The sequence below is a fragment of the Protopterus annectens genome, chromosome 3.part1 (assembly GCF_019279795.1).
Source record: "Protopterus annectens isolate FY-2018-M chromosome 3.part1, PAN1.0, whole genome shotgun sequence".
Taxonomy (NCBI): Eukaryota; Metazoa; Chordata; order Ceratodontiformes; family Protopteridae; genus Protopterus; species Protopterus annectens.
The window spans coordinates 217,430,580-217,443,805 of record NC_056732.1 but is presented as its reverse complement, the minus strand read 5'-3'; the positions used below and the strand labels follow the sequence as shown (position 1 = coordinate 217,443,805).

General features: G+C 40.9%; 1 protein-coding gene across 1 annotated transcript in view; it reads left to right on the top strand.

The window, feature by feature from the left end:
- DNAJC13 (DnaJ heat shock protein family (Hsp40) member C13) overlaps positions 1-13,226 on the top strand; it is a gene marked incomplete in the record, with an annotated part of 3,140,357 nt that overhangs the window by 1,969,700 nt on the left and 1,157,431 nt on the right.

The window sequence follows — 13,226 nt, the reverse complement described above, 5'->3', positions numbered from 1 at the left end:
CATCTGCCTGTTGTCTGCATGAGTTTTTGCTTGGTGCATTGCTTTCTTCCCACATTCCAAAGACGATGTCATAAGTGAATTGGCAAGTCTCCAAATTGCCTGTAGGGATTGTGAGCGTGCATGCATCCTACAATGAACTAGTGCCCCATTCAGGTATTATTTCACTAACTTATACTCATTAAGGGCTGGGTTAGGGACTTTCTCCCCCCGTGATCCTGAAATGGATTAAACAGGTTATTGGTGAGTGAAAAACTGTGCATGATCTCCCGCATGACAGTGACAAACACGTTCGAGGACTGACACATGCACACTCGTACACGTACATCCCCAAAGACTACCACTACCATGTTCTGAGTACCAAGCCCACATTTTTCTCAGCGGTAACTGTTGATTACGGTGCAAGTTGTTCTTGAATAGGAACACTTGTGGCTGCCTGGAAACCACTAATTCCTTCCTCTGGGTGAATGAGCTGTATATCAATTTTTTCCTGTCCTCACGACCCCAACTCTTCCATCTCCCTAGATGCTGTCCTAACTCTGGTCATCTGTGGTGCAGTCAGTACTGTATTCTTCTTTATCACAGAGCTGGGGACTTCAGTCAACTTTTAGCTAGAAACTGGTATAAACACACTGTAGTCATCCTTTCAGATTTTTTCCTCAGTCGGTTGGTTCGTTCATTTCCATTAGAGGACAAAGAGCTGACTGAGAGTAGTCATCTAGGCAACCCTGGCGGTTCAGATGTTTTTTCTGGTTTTCTTCCTAGCAGTGTCATGTGTTCACTGTGCTAGGTACTAGCGAGGAATTAGCAGTTGGGCTGCCCAAGTAGGATAGCCCATCACTTACACAAGGATTGCTGTCTTAAAGTAAGCCTGTTCCACTCCACAGCACCATCCAGTGCACTTCTGGGTGTGTGCAGACACCTCCTCCAGGAATGGAGAGCAGGCCCATACCCCTTCTCTCTTCCTACTTCCTGGCTTATGCAGTGCTGGAGTGCTTAATCGAGCCAGCCCCAGTGTCTGGATCATAGTAAGGGTTCTAGCTCCTTCCCTCTGCCATGGAACTATGCCAGCTAACTTATTTTTTTTGTCTTTTGTTGGACTAAATATTCAAGACTTTTTGTTTGTTTCCCTGTAAAAATGTGCATGTTTTCTTTATATTTGTGTGCTTTGCATCATTTTAAATAAAGCAAGTGTGAATGTTTGTCGCAAGCTGATTATTATAGTGTCTAGGGGTAATCACAGAGAATTGGAGTAGTACAGCTTTTGGCATATTGCATTTGATGCAAGGCAATTTAGTTACAGCTACCATAAATTATATGATCTTTTTCTTTCGGCTTTTCCCGGTTAGGGGTTGCCACAGCGGAGCACCTGTCTGCTCATGATTGGCAGTGGAGTTTCACAGTGTCAAGTTGCCAGCCCGGCACCCAACCTTCCACAGAAGGCACACACGCTCATACCTAGGGCCAATTTAGACTGTCCAATCCACCTACAGCATGTCTTTGGGATGTGGGAGGAAACCGGAGCACCCGGAGGAAACCCACGCGACCACAGGGAGGACATGCAGACTCCGCACAAAAGGCACCCCAGCTGAGGATCGAACCTGAGTACCTCTTGCTGTGAGGCAGCAACGCTAACCGCTACACCACTGCGGCCATCCTACCATAAATTATATGATATAGCTTGGTTATTTGAGAGTATTTAGTAACTGTGATCTTAGAATGCTGTTCTAGAGCCGTTTTGTCACAAGTCGGACAGGTCTGTCACTCTAAATGAGGTCACATTTACAACACTCTTAAAAAAGGCCAATCACAGTATGTTAATCTATTTTTGCTTTGGCTAAATGCACTCACTTCAAATGATGGATACCAACATTTGTACTTCATCACCTCTTTACAGTTTCACTTACACACTTTAGTAGTCAGTCAGCCACAAGCTTTTGTAGTTGAATAGTAAGTTGATTTATTTAAAATTATCAAAGCTTGGTGATTAAATGCAGGAAAAATGCATCTTTTGCATGTGAAAACACAAATAAAAATTGTGCATATATTGAGGATGGAATCCTGGTAAAATGACTGTTTATGACTAGAGGGCAGTTAAAAAGTATAAAGTTTTTGTAAGTGTGAAAGCTACTAGCTTTAGCCTAAGAATGGAAAATTACATTTGACATAAGCCTGTAAAGCTGATTCTTCTCAATTTTTTTTTTTATTTTTCAAATACATTTGAATGAATTCCATAGTATTATACATAACGTCTTGAATAACTATGTACATTATTTACATTAGCCTGACACTATAACAGATCTTAATGTATACAGTTTATAAGTATGTCCAATCCATTATCAGAGTGTCTGATCAATTATTGTATAGTGTCAATCAACGATGAGACTTTTCCCCAACGGTTGTTGATAAATTACTTTGGATAAATTCTTAGTTCTTTAATTTTAATTTCCAGTAATGCTGTAGTCTTCATTAGGCTGTAGAGGTCTTCCCAAGTTGGTATTGTGTTTGTATTCCACCTACTTACTATACACTTCCTTGAAATTGCAAGTATAGTCCATACTAGATGCATGTTTGACTTATTCAAATGAGGACCTACGTTCACATTTAATAATACAAGACCTTTAGTTAAATAAAATGATTCATTAAAGCTTGTAAAAAGTTATTAATACTATTCCTAAATGACTTAATTTTAACACAGTCAAAGAAAATGTGGTTCTAATCTGCATTGTGTACTTACATCTCCAACATATTCCTTTTATAGAAAAACTAATTTTACTGATTCTGTCTAGGGTTAAGAATGCTCTGTGCAAGCATTTCCAATTAAAAACTTTCCAGTATTGTGTAACGGATGTATATTTTATTGATAAGATATTTGTTTTAATATCTTCAATATGAGGTTTTGGGTGTTTTATAGTTTGTCAATATTTTGTAAAATTTTGAAATATTGTTTCCCATGTCAGTCATTATATATGATTTCATATATGTATTTCGTAAATTTAGATATTTCTTTATATGAAGAATCGTTAATCTACGTTAATCTTGCGAATATGACAGAATACTCTGTAAAGTTAGCCAGTCCTGTTGTGGAATTTTGTATGTTTTTATTACTTGCATGTCTAAAGCTTTTAGTTATTTGATACATTGGAGCCAACAAACCGTTTCTGTTCCCAGGAATTAATTTCTCAATATATTTTATGTGGACAGTTCTTTGTGACTTTGCTCTCTTTTATTGTATCTGTAATTTCTTTGTAGGATATGGGTGCTTGCAGATCTAGTTTTAATTTTTCTGTTTTTTTTTTTTTTTTATATTAGAACATTTTTTGTCTAGATTTAATTGATTGATATGTATATTTTCTTTTTGGAAATGTTCCATATACTGATTTCGATAGGTATCAAGAATGTCACCTATATCTGAGACATTTTTTCCTTTTCATGGAAGATACTTTTAATGTTATTAGCTTTTGATTGCATTTTGATTATTGTGGATAAATTATGTTGATATTTGGGAGAAGTGGCCAAAGTATTAATTTTTAGTTTTACTAAAGCTAAACTAGTTTTGTGTGTTAGAATTTCGTTGTATTTATTGTTTAATAATTCTACTTTCTTTTTCATCTCCAAATGATTTTGATTTTTTTTTCAGCTTTTACTGACAAAAGTTTGGATTGTAGATCTAATAATTCAGAATCCCATTTTCTGATTTTTTTTATACCAAGTTAGGGCTTTACCATATATATGTAAGGTTTTAATGAGTCCAGTATCAATATTTTGTTTATCTCTGTGGTGTAATTACTATCTAAGAAGAACTGTAATTCAGATAATAACCAGGGTTTGAACTCTTTAATTTTAGTTATATATGCTAGAATTCTGGAGTTAAAGATTAATGGTTTGTACCCATTTTGAAGTTTTAGTATCAATGAATTGTGGTCTGAAAAGGGGCAGGGAGTGATTGAGAAATTAATGATTTTAGAGTGTAAGTCATGGGCAGCAAATATTTGATCTATTCTAGTTTAGGTACCAAATATGTGATCTTGATGAGAAAACAAAGATTTATATTCTTTAAATTTAAAAGCATCTACAAGATGAAATGATTCTACCCACTTGTTTAAAGCTTTTGATACAGCAGATGTATGCAGCAGACTTTTATTTGTAGTTTCAGAAATAACAACTATACAGTTAAAATCTCCCCCTAATATTAAGTTGCCTTTATAGTTATTGGAAATGAAATCCAAGTGTTTTTTTTTTTTAACAGTTCCTGTTCCAATGCCTGGGAACCAGTATAGATTGGCTAGGGTCCATATTCTGTTATTATATTTAACTATTACTAATGCCATAAGGCTCCCTTTATCTTCATACTGGTATATGATTTCTGGGTTAATCACATTTGTTTTCCATAAAATTGTTACCCCTTTTGTCTTTGTCTTATAAGTGGATTGTGCCAATATCATATATTCCTTAGGATTCCATTTGTAATTGTCATTTGTTCTGAAATGAGTTTCTTGAAGGAAGACTATTTGTGCTTTGTTCAGTTTTAAATATTTCAGTAGATTTGATCTCTTGCTAGGATTGTTTAAGCCATTGTTATTTAAAGATAAAGTTAAATCCATCTTAGATTATTTAGACTATGTATTTTTGTTTTATTGTCACTGTTAAACATTTTCCTCTAATAACTATAAAGTATATGTTTGAGCTTTTAAAGGAAATTATCAGTTTTGTACTTTGAGTGTTTACCAATAAAAAAATGTTTTGGTCAGGCATACTAAAAATGTTTTTGTGAAATAAATTTAAATTAATAAATGTTAACAAAACTGAGATCCGCACTAGCCATGGAATGAAAATCAGTCCTAATATGATGGATAAACCTAAGTCCATCAGATTATCACTCATACCTTGACAATTCAGAACATCTAAGCTCCATACATTGAATTATCATATGGAGAATAGTTGTAATGGGAATAAGCAATCTTTATATTATTTTGAACAGATATAGTACTATTGTAGATTAGACAGAATTCTAATACAATATAAATGTCTACCTATTGTATAAGCAATTAATATTTACATGAAAGATGACAAGCAATTCAGTCATAATAAAGTAGGATGCATCATATATAAAACCTCAGTAAAAGATTATACCACACAGTTATTTAACATATTCACCCTTATTGATGAAGTCTTTCAAAACTTATTACTTAATATAAATATTTATACCTAATGTTTATAATACAGTGTATTTTACTGGATATATCAGAAGTTATATTTCATTGTTTGCCAGCATTTCAGTAATCACTTTGTTGCTAACTTATTTAAAGCAACAAGTTTGTTTTATGTGAACACTGATGAAAGTTAGTGTATTTTAATTCTCAGTGTATCCCTCTTCCCCCATTTCCTACACGCAAGGATTTTCATATGTCATTTCTTATTATAAAATGAGTGAAATTATAGGTTAAAAACAACAAATTCACTTATTGTGCTTAATGATTTCAAGTTCCCTTTCCATATTCATAAATTGCCATTTTATGGCACGTACAAAAAGTGTTTAGATTTAAATGGCAACATTCTATTTTGTATAATCAGCAAAGGTTAAACTGAGTGATTATTGTCAATGTAATACTATTTGTTCAGAATGTGATTGTTGCATTCTGTGACGTTCCTGTTTCAGGCTTCTATTATTTCCCTTGAACAACTTTGTTAGGTTGATATCGTGTATAAAACATTAGTTACCTTGGTAACAGCTTAAGAATTATATATGGTCAAGATGGGTTACAAGACCACAATTCAAGTTAAAGCAATTGTATGACTTGTTATGCACATTTACTTATATGAGAAAATCATTGTGCTTCCCCTTGATGTTCAATATAGTGTATGCTATTTATGACAAGTTAAAACAGTAGCTTTATTATACACAAGCCCTTGTTATTAAACTGAGTGTCTGTTGTCAATTTAATATTATTTGTTCAGAATGATTGTTACATTCTGTGACATTTCAAGTTCAGGCTTCTGTTTCTCTTTTGTCAGTTTGATTTCATGTATAAAACATAACCACTTAAGTATTATATATGGTCAAGATGGGTTACAAAAACTACAATTCAAGTTAAAGCAATTACATGACTTGTTATGCATATTTACTTGTATAAAAAAATCATCATGCTTCCCCTTGATGTTCAGTGTAGTGCATGTCATGTATGACAACTTAAGACAGCAGTGTTATTATACATAAGCCCATGTTATTAAATCCTGTCTTTAATATCTAAATTCAGCAGACTGCTTCATCTTATGTGACAGTTGTATGTTTTATGTCTAGATTTACTAAAATCATACATTGCATAACTATTGTGTGTGTGTTTTATTTTGGCTTTTGCTTAGTTATTTGAGAGACCACAAGCTGTAATGCTTATTCTTATTATTAGCTCCTTCCGAGCATATTTGTATAGTCCATAGACTTTAAATTATGAGACCCTTCTAATTTCTTATTTGTTATAAGCATATTTCCGTCCTTACATACACACGTATCAGTACTTCAAGCACAGACAACAATCCCCATCCAGTTTTGCCAGAATACCATTCACTAGTTCATGTGGTGTGTTTCCAGGCTGTTCTTAAATTATCCAAACCAATATTTGTCCTGTTCCATGCAGTGGCCACTCTGCCAGTGAACCACTCAACACATCTTCCATTCCCACAGATTTTTCCACAAAGGAAATCTGATGACTCTCTAGCACTTCCCAGCAACCCCAAACACCCCTAGAATCAGCTATCCCCATATGCCCAACACATCCGAGCAAGCTCACCTCCCAGAGCACTGCAAAGGGTTCTGCACAAGACCAAGTGCTCTTAGTCTTTCACAATAACTCAGACTTCCAGTCTTATGCAAGTCCTTAATATGTTTGGACCAAAATACATTTTAAATATAAAATTGCACTTATTTTTTTTATTTTTTTATCAAGAATCAACTTAATGAGCTAAACGAATGGCCCTTTTATTTTATATATATATATATATATATATATATATATATATATATATATATATATTTTGTTTTTTTAAACCAAAATCTTCATTGCCGAGAATCATCTCGGAGATTCCTCAGAGCCAATAAACATCGTAACTGTCTCCAGTACCATAGCAACCTGGGAGCGTCTTGTTTCTGTTGTGCGTCTGTGTATTGCATACCAGAGGCTCACGATGCACCTGATGCAAAGCTTCACTTCACTGCAACTTAAAGCCTAAATTCCCTTCCTTTCAGTTAGGCAGCAGCCAGGAAAAGAACTGAGAGAAAACAAATTAGAAAAAAAAAAAAACTCCCAGCAAGCCGCCACAAGTGATAACACATTCTTCCAGCCTTCCCACCTCTCACTTGGCAGATGTATAAACAAACTATTGTCTACCAAATATCCCAAATCACAGTTTTACTGACCCCCTTCCCCTGGATCCAGGCTAAAACACCAAATGTCTATTCCTAGTACATAAGCATCAGTAAACCTCGATCGCAAGCCACAACCCACAGCTTCCCGGAGACAAAAGCGGCAACATACAGCAGCTCCGCGCACACCACGTCAGGCTTAATCAAACAGCACTCAAAGCTATGATATCTGCCATAATTGATATTAACTATGCTTAGACAGAATAATAATGACATTTGTGCTAGCTGCCAGACAAGGCTGCATCCATGCACACCATATCAGGCTTGATCAAACAGCACCCGTAGCTATGATACCTGCCATAACTGATTTTAACTATATTTATACAGAATGATGACATTTGTACTAAGAGCTTGCTACTATTACTTAACCAGGATATACATGACATTTCTAAATCATACTTTAACTGAAGAAGGCATTAGTTTCCATGACAGCATTTTTTTTTCAAAACACTGTACTTTTACTGCTATTATATATGATGTTAATTTGTTACATTTGAGTCTGAACTCTGATGAATGGTACCTCATTGAATTAGTTAATTACTTAAATTATAAGTAAAATCAGTGAAAATGAACAAGATAAGTATTCATTGCGTTCAAGTAGGGGAATAGAAACTTCTGTGTTTGTATTATATGTTGCTTTGTTTGGCTTGTATGTAGTGTAACTAGTAACCCATCTTGACCTACCTTTGTGAAGAATTACTGGACTCTTTGAACATTCTGAAGAAATCATTACTGTTTCACAGTTGTTTAAGAAACCCTCTTTTTATTTAAAAAAAAAAAAAAAAAAAAAAAAAAAAGAGATGACAAGTGATGTACCATATCAGTTGATACTTTTTTGAGATGTAGTTGTAAGAGTTATTTTTTTGGGACAGCTATCTTGGGGTCAGTTTTTTGTTTCTTCTTTGCAGCATCAGTCCAAAGATTTGCTTATTTTATTCTTTTAATTGTAGGGGCCATCCATTAAATTTTTTCTGGGATAGACATTATGTTGTTTTTGATGAATATAGTTGCGTCTTCCAAGTCATTAAAGGTTCTCATCTCATTGGCAAAAAGTATTTTTTTCTTGGCTGGAAAGGCCAGCTGTGGTTTAATGTTGCTTTGTTTTAACAGTTTTATTATTGACCAGACTTTTTCCTTTGTTCTAGTATTCTGAAGAATAATCATTGTCAAACCTTATCAGGCTTTGATTGTATTTTAAGGGTGATTTTCTCCAAGCAGATTTTAATATTGGTTCCTTGTCCAGAAATAAAGGAAATGTTATAACTATGGATCTAGGTGGAGTATTTGTTGAGTTAGAAGCAGATTTCCTCTGCTCCCTTTCAATTCCAAATGAAAGTCCCTCTTTCACGTCTAAAAATTCAGGAATCCAGGTTAAGAATGAAATGTCTCCTCCTTCAGTGTTTTCAGGCAGACCTAAGATCCTTATGTTGTTTCTCCTTTCCCTGTTTTTTAAGTCATCTATTTTGTCAAGCAGCCATGTATTCTGTTTAAGCAGAAATTCTTTTTGGAGTTCTTCCTCTGAGTCTCCTTTCAGTGTCATTTAGAGAAGTCTCTACACTTGTTTTTGTATGGTGTTGCTGTAATAGTTCCTTAAGAGTATCAGTCTGCTTTTGAGAAATTAATTTGAGGTTTTCCAAGTCATTTTTAAAGCCATCGATCTTCAAAGATAGTTTCTGTAAGGTAGATGTCATCAATTGCAGTTCTTTTTTCAAAGCAGCATCTGGATGAGAATTCTTGGAGTTGTTCATATTTGGTGACTCAATATATCTCCAAGTTACTTGACAGGAACATTTTTGTATATCTCCACCAAAATTGATATTTATGTAGTTTAGTAGTTTATCTATAGATGGTTGGGTGCTTGTTGTCCTAAATGTAGTTTAACACGTATAATCTGTCGTGTTTCCGGATTTCCACTCGTCGTTCATCTTTAGCTGTGTTTTGGGATCATCTGGTTGCTGTGTTTTGTGCACTTGTTCAACCAACTGAGGGCGGAGCCAGAGCTTTGCAGGGTTCAACCCCCGCTGGCTACAACAGCAGGAGCGGCTGGGCTCTCAACAAGCAGTACTCCCAGACCACTACACCCGTTCGGGGTTCAGCCACCCTCTAAGATGCGGAGGAGAGTCTTCTAGGGAGGAAGAGAAGGTTGTTCTGCACTCGGCTCCTCACCTTCGGCCCCTGAGAAGCCTCTAGTTCGGCTCCTCTGAGAGGCAGCCTCTCCTGTGCCTCTAATCCCTCCTCCTCCTGCGGCTAGCCTCCCCGGCGAGAGTCTTCCTTCTAGGCTTCAGATCTCCTAACCCTTCAGCGAGGTCCTCCTGGCTCTGGGAGGCAACCGATTGGCCCATCCCGACTGAACCTGGCTTGCCTTCTAGTGAAGCTCGTATGGCCGGATGATGACCACCCCAGCAGGCCTCGCTAAAACCAGAAGGACCTCCCCCCATCTTCATCCTCACCCCCGACATGCCGCTCGATCCTCCGGCTCCCCCCCACATTGGCTCGACTTTTTGTGGTTTGGGGGCAGAGGACCCCACAGGGTGGGTCCCCAGCTCCGATAGGTCGGCGCACCTCGGACCTCGCCCGGATCCGAAGTGCCCGGGTGCCCGGTCCGCGCCTCTGAGCCGAGTCGGATCGTGGGTACTCACACCGGTCTGGTAACATCTTTCGCTCGCGCCCCCTCGATCCGAGTCTCGGATCCAGCGGTGGCCGATCCTTTACCCCATCCCGTGTGTCGGATCGATCCGACGGGTCTCTGGAAAGGGCACTGGCGAGGACTTCCCCGGTGGAGGGGACAGCCTGGTTCCCATCCCGTGAGCCCCTCGGATCCCCCAGGCTCCTCGGCCCGGTTCGGAGCCGGTGCCCCCACGGCAGGCTCCCTGGGCCGAAGTGCTGAACATGGCTCCCGATGTCCCAGTAATCGACAGTTTGCTCGATCCAGCTGAAGAGTACTCCTCGGACAAAGGAGCTACCGACTTTGCGAGTCATTTGCCTCAAGACTGGACCGAGTCCGTTGAACAAGGGCAAGGATGAAGGGTCCTGGTCCAAATCAGCTCCCATTCTGGACCTCATTTGGATCAGGAATGGAAATGTTGAGGATCCCCTCCCATTCTGCCCCCAAGTGGTCCTGTTGGAGACATCAGTGGCTTGAGCACCCTCCCAAGGTTGCCCACCTGTTCTTCCCCCCATTCCGTGGACCTCCTTCCACTTTGGGGCGGGTTCCATCAGAAGCGTGGTTGGACCCGGAATGCAATTGAGCCTGTGCCAAAGTCCTTGAGCCCAGGCTCCTTTCGCCTCCTTGACCGATCTGGGTGGAGCAAAAGGCCCATCCTCTGATACCAAGATATATCCTGCAGAGGAAGCCAGAGTCCAAGGCCCTGGATCCTCCCTCATCGCCCCTCGGGCAAGAGGTCCGGCAGCGATGGGAGTTTCTTTGGGAAGTGAGCTTTCAGTTCAGAGCTCTTCTCCCTGGCGCTGAACTACCGAGGAGCTGGCCCATCAGGATGCAGCGCATGCTCCGGCAAGGAAAGCCGCAGATCCATCTCCCCCATGTCGGTGAGGACAAGCAGTGGCCAAGAGAGCAGGCCTGGCCACTCTTAAGGCGGCCGCTATCAGGATCTATCGCGCTTGCTTAACGCCTACCGTGAGCCAGCGAACAGGCCTGAAGGCCTGTCTGAGGCGTTTGGCTCCGCCACTCCACTGTCGCCAGAGCCCTTCATTTCATACTTTAGCGAGCGGGGCTGCCTTTGGTTCTGCTGTGTTGGCAAGCAAAACAGCACATTCTACAGATGAGGCGGGGAGGCGGGAAGAGACTGAAGCCCGGGATCGCTTCTCGGAGTCCCTTCGCTCAGTACCCCCAAGAGGTCTCTCAAGAAAGAAGAGGGGGTGAAAGAGCAGCAGTTCCAACCCGAATCTATACGGCAGGATGATCCAGATTGCAGTCTGGAGGACAACAAATTAGTCGTCCTAGAGGTCTAGGGCTCGCGGAAACTAGAGGAAGAAGAACCTTTTTCTCATAGACCCGCAGCAGCCCTGAAGGGTTGCCACAAGGTCCTCCTCGTGGCTGGGGAGAGTTTTGAGTCGGCACCCTAACTTCTTGAGGTCCATAGCAACAGACCGTTGGGGGCTTGATAGATCGCCATTATACAATTCCCCTGCAAAGGGTATAGATCTGTCAGCCTCTCCCAGCAGTTCCAGGAGTTTGGGGGAGCCAAGGCTTGCAAATCCCGGACAGCAGCACGCTGGGACTATCCAGGATAAACGGGGATCCAAAACCCATCTCAGTTTACTCCAGGTTCTTCCAGTGCCCAAGAAAGCGGGGGACTTAAGGGCCGATCTTACTAGATCTTTCCCTGCTGAACCTGTCAGTAACAAGCAAAAGTTCCGATGGTCACCTTCAATCTATACTCCCCTCTTGGAGGGAGTTCTGGATGATGTGCTCCGACCGGGGGACGCTCGACCTATCTTTACATGGACAGGCGGTCGGGAGGTTTCTTAAGCTTCCGCCTTCCCGCCTCGCATTGCTATTCTATCAGTTGAATTCCCTTCCTGTCCACCCTTGGTCTCACCCTCACCAACCAAGTAGGCACTGGCATGGCCCGGGTGAGACCAAGGGATCCAGGGTCTTTCGATTTTTCAGTCTTCCGCATCTGGGGCCCATCGAGCTGCATCATCACTAGCCCTTTCTTCTGTGCCCAGGGGTTACTTCCTTTCGCTGGCCATCCTGCTGCATCACTGTCAACTGGGAGAAAGAAATGCAGCCCCACCCCACACAAGTTATAGATTCTCATAGGAGGAAAGACGAGCCTGCAGGTCAAGACTACTTCCTTCCACCTAATTTCAATTGGGAAGTGGCGGTCCTGCAACCATCCTGCAACTGCTCTTCATTCCTGAGGGCCCTAGGTTGTTGGAGGCAGCTATCCGCTTCATGGCAGTGCTTCTTACCCTGCATGCGGGTTCTTCAATGGACCCTTCTGGTCACAGTGGTCCAAGTCAGTCCCCTCTCAACTCCTCCCCAACATCAGCAAAACGTGCAAGGATTCAGCTTGGATTCCCTTCTTGGTGACTCCTCTGACAGCGGACCCAGCTTGGACCTCAGTTTTGTGTAGGCATCCAGTGACCGCGGACGCTTCTTGCCTCCTCTTGCCAGGGGTGGGGGGGGCCATCTGACGTGAAAGTTTGTGAGGGCAGAGGGAACTCCACATAAATGTTGAAATGAGGAGTCCTCGGTGCATGAGCATTGCAAGCACAAATTGCAACACTTTCAGGGAGGGACTATTCAACAGACAGAACTCCAACATGAGGTAACATCAACAAGTCAACAAACAGGGATGAAATCCTGGCAGGAGTCTTTAGGCCAGAGGCCTTGAGAGTCTGGAATTTCCTTCCCGGGACTTGTACTCACGCACACAACATGTCATTCCGGGGAAACATCAACAAAATCAGCTCCACCCAGGTTTAAGCCTTTGTCGGCCCCTCATCTTCCCAAACGCAATCCTCAGGTAGTCCTTAAGATTTGAAGCCCGTTTAATTTTGCCTCCCTGTCTGCGATCTTTTGCACTCTCACCTCTTCGCCCGCTCGTCAATTTTCTTGGCTCTGCTCCCCAGACCAGGGAATCCCGAGAAGATCTTGGCCTGTGCATGCTTGCCTCTCCAGTCCTTTATGCACCCCTAATGCTACCTCTAATGCAGAGGGCCACAGTCGAGAAGCACAGTTTGGCTCATTGGGGAATGATTCTCATTGCCCCTGCTGACTCCTCAAGACCCTGTCTCCTTTGGCTGGATCTCATCAACCAAAGCACCCTGGATTCTCCGATTC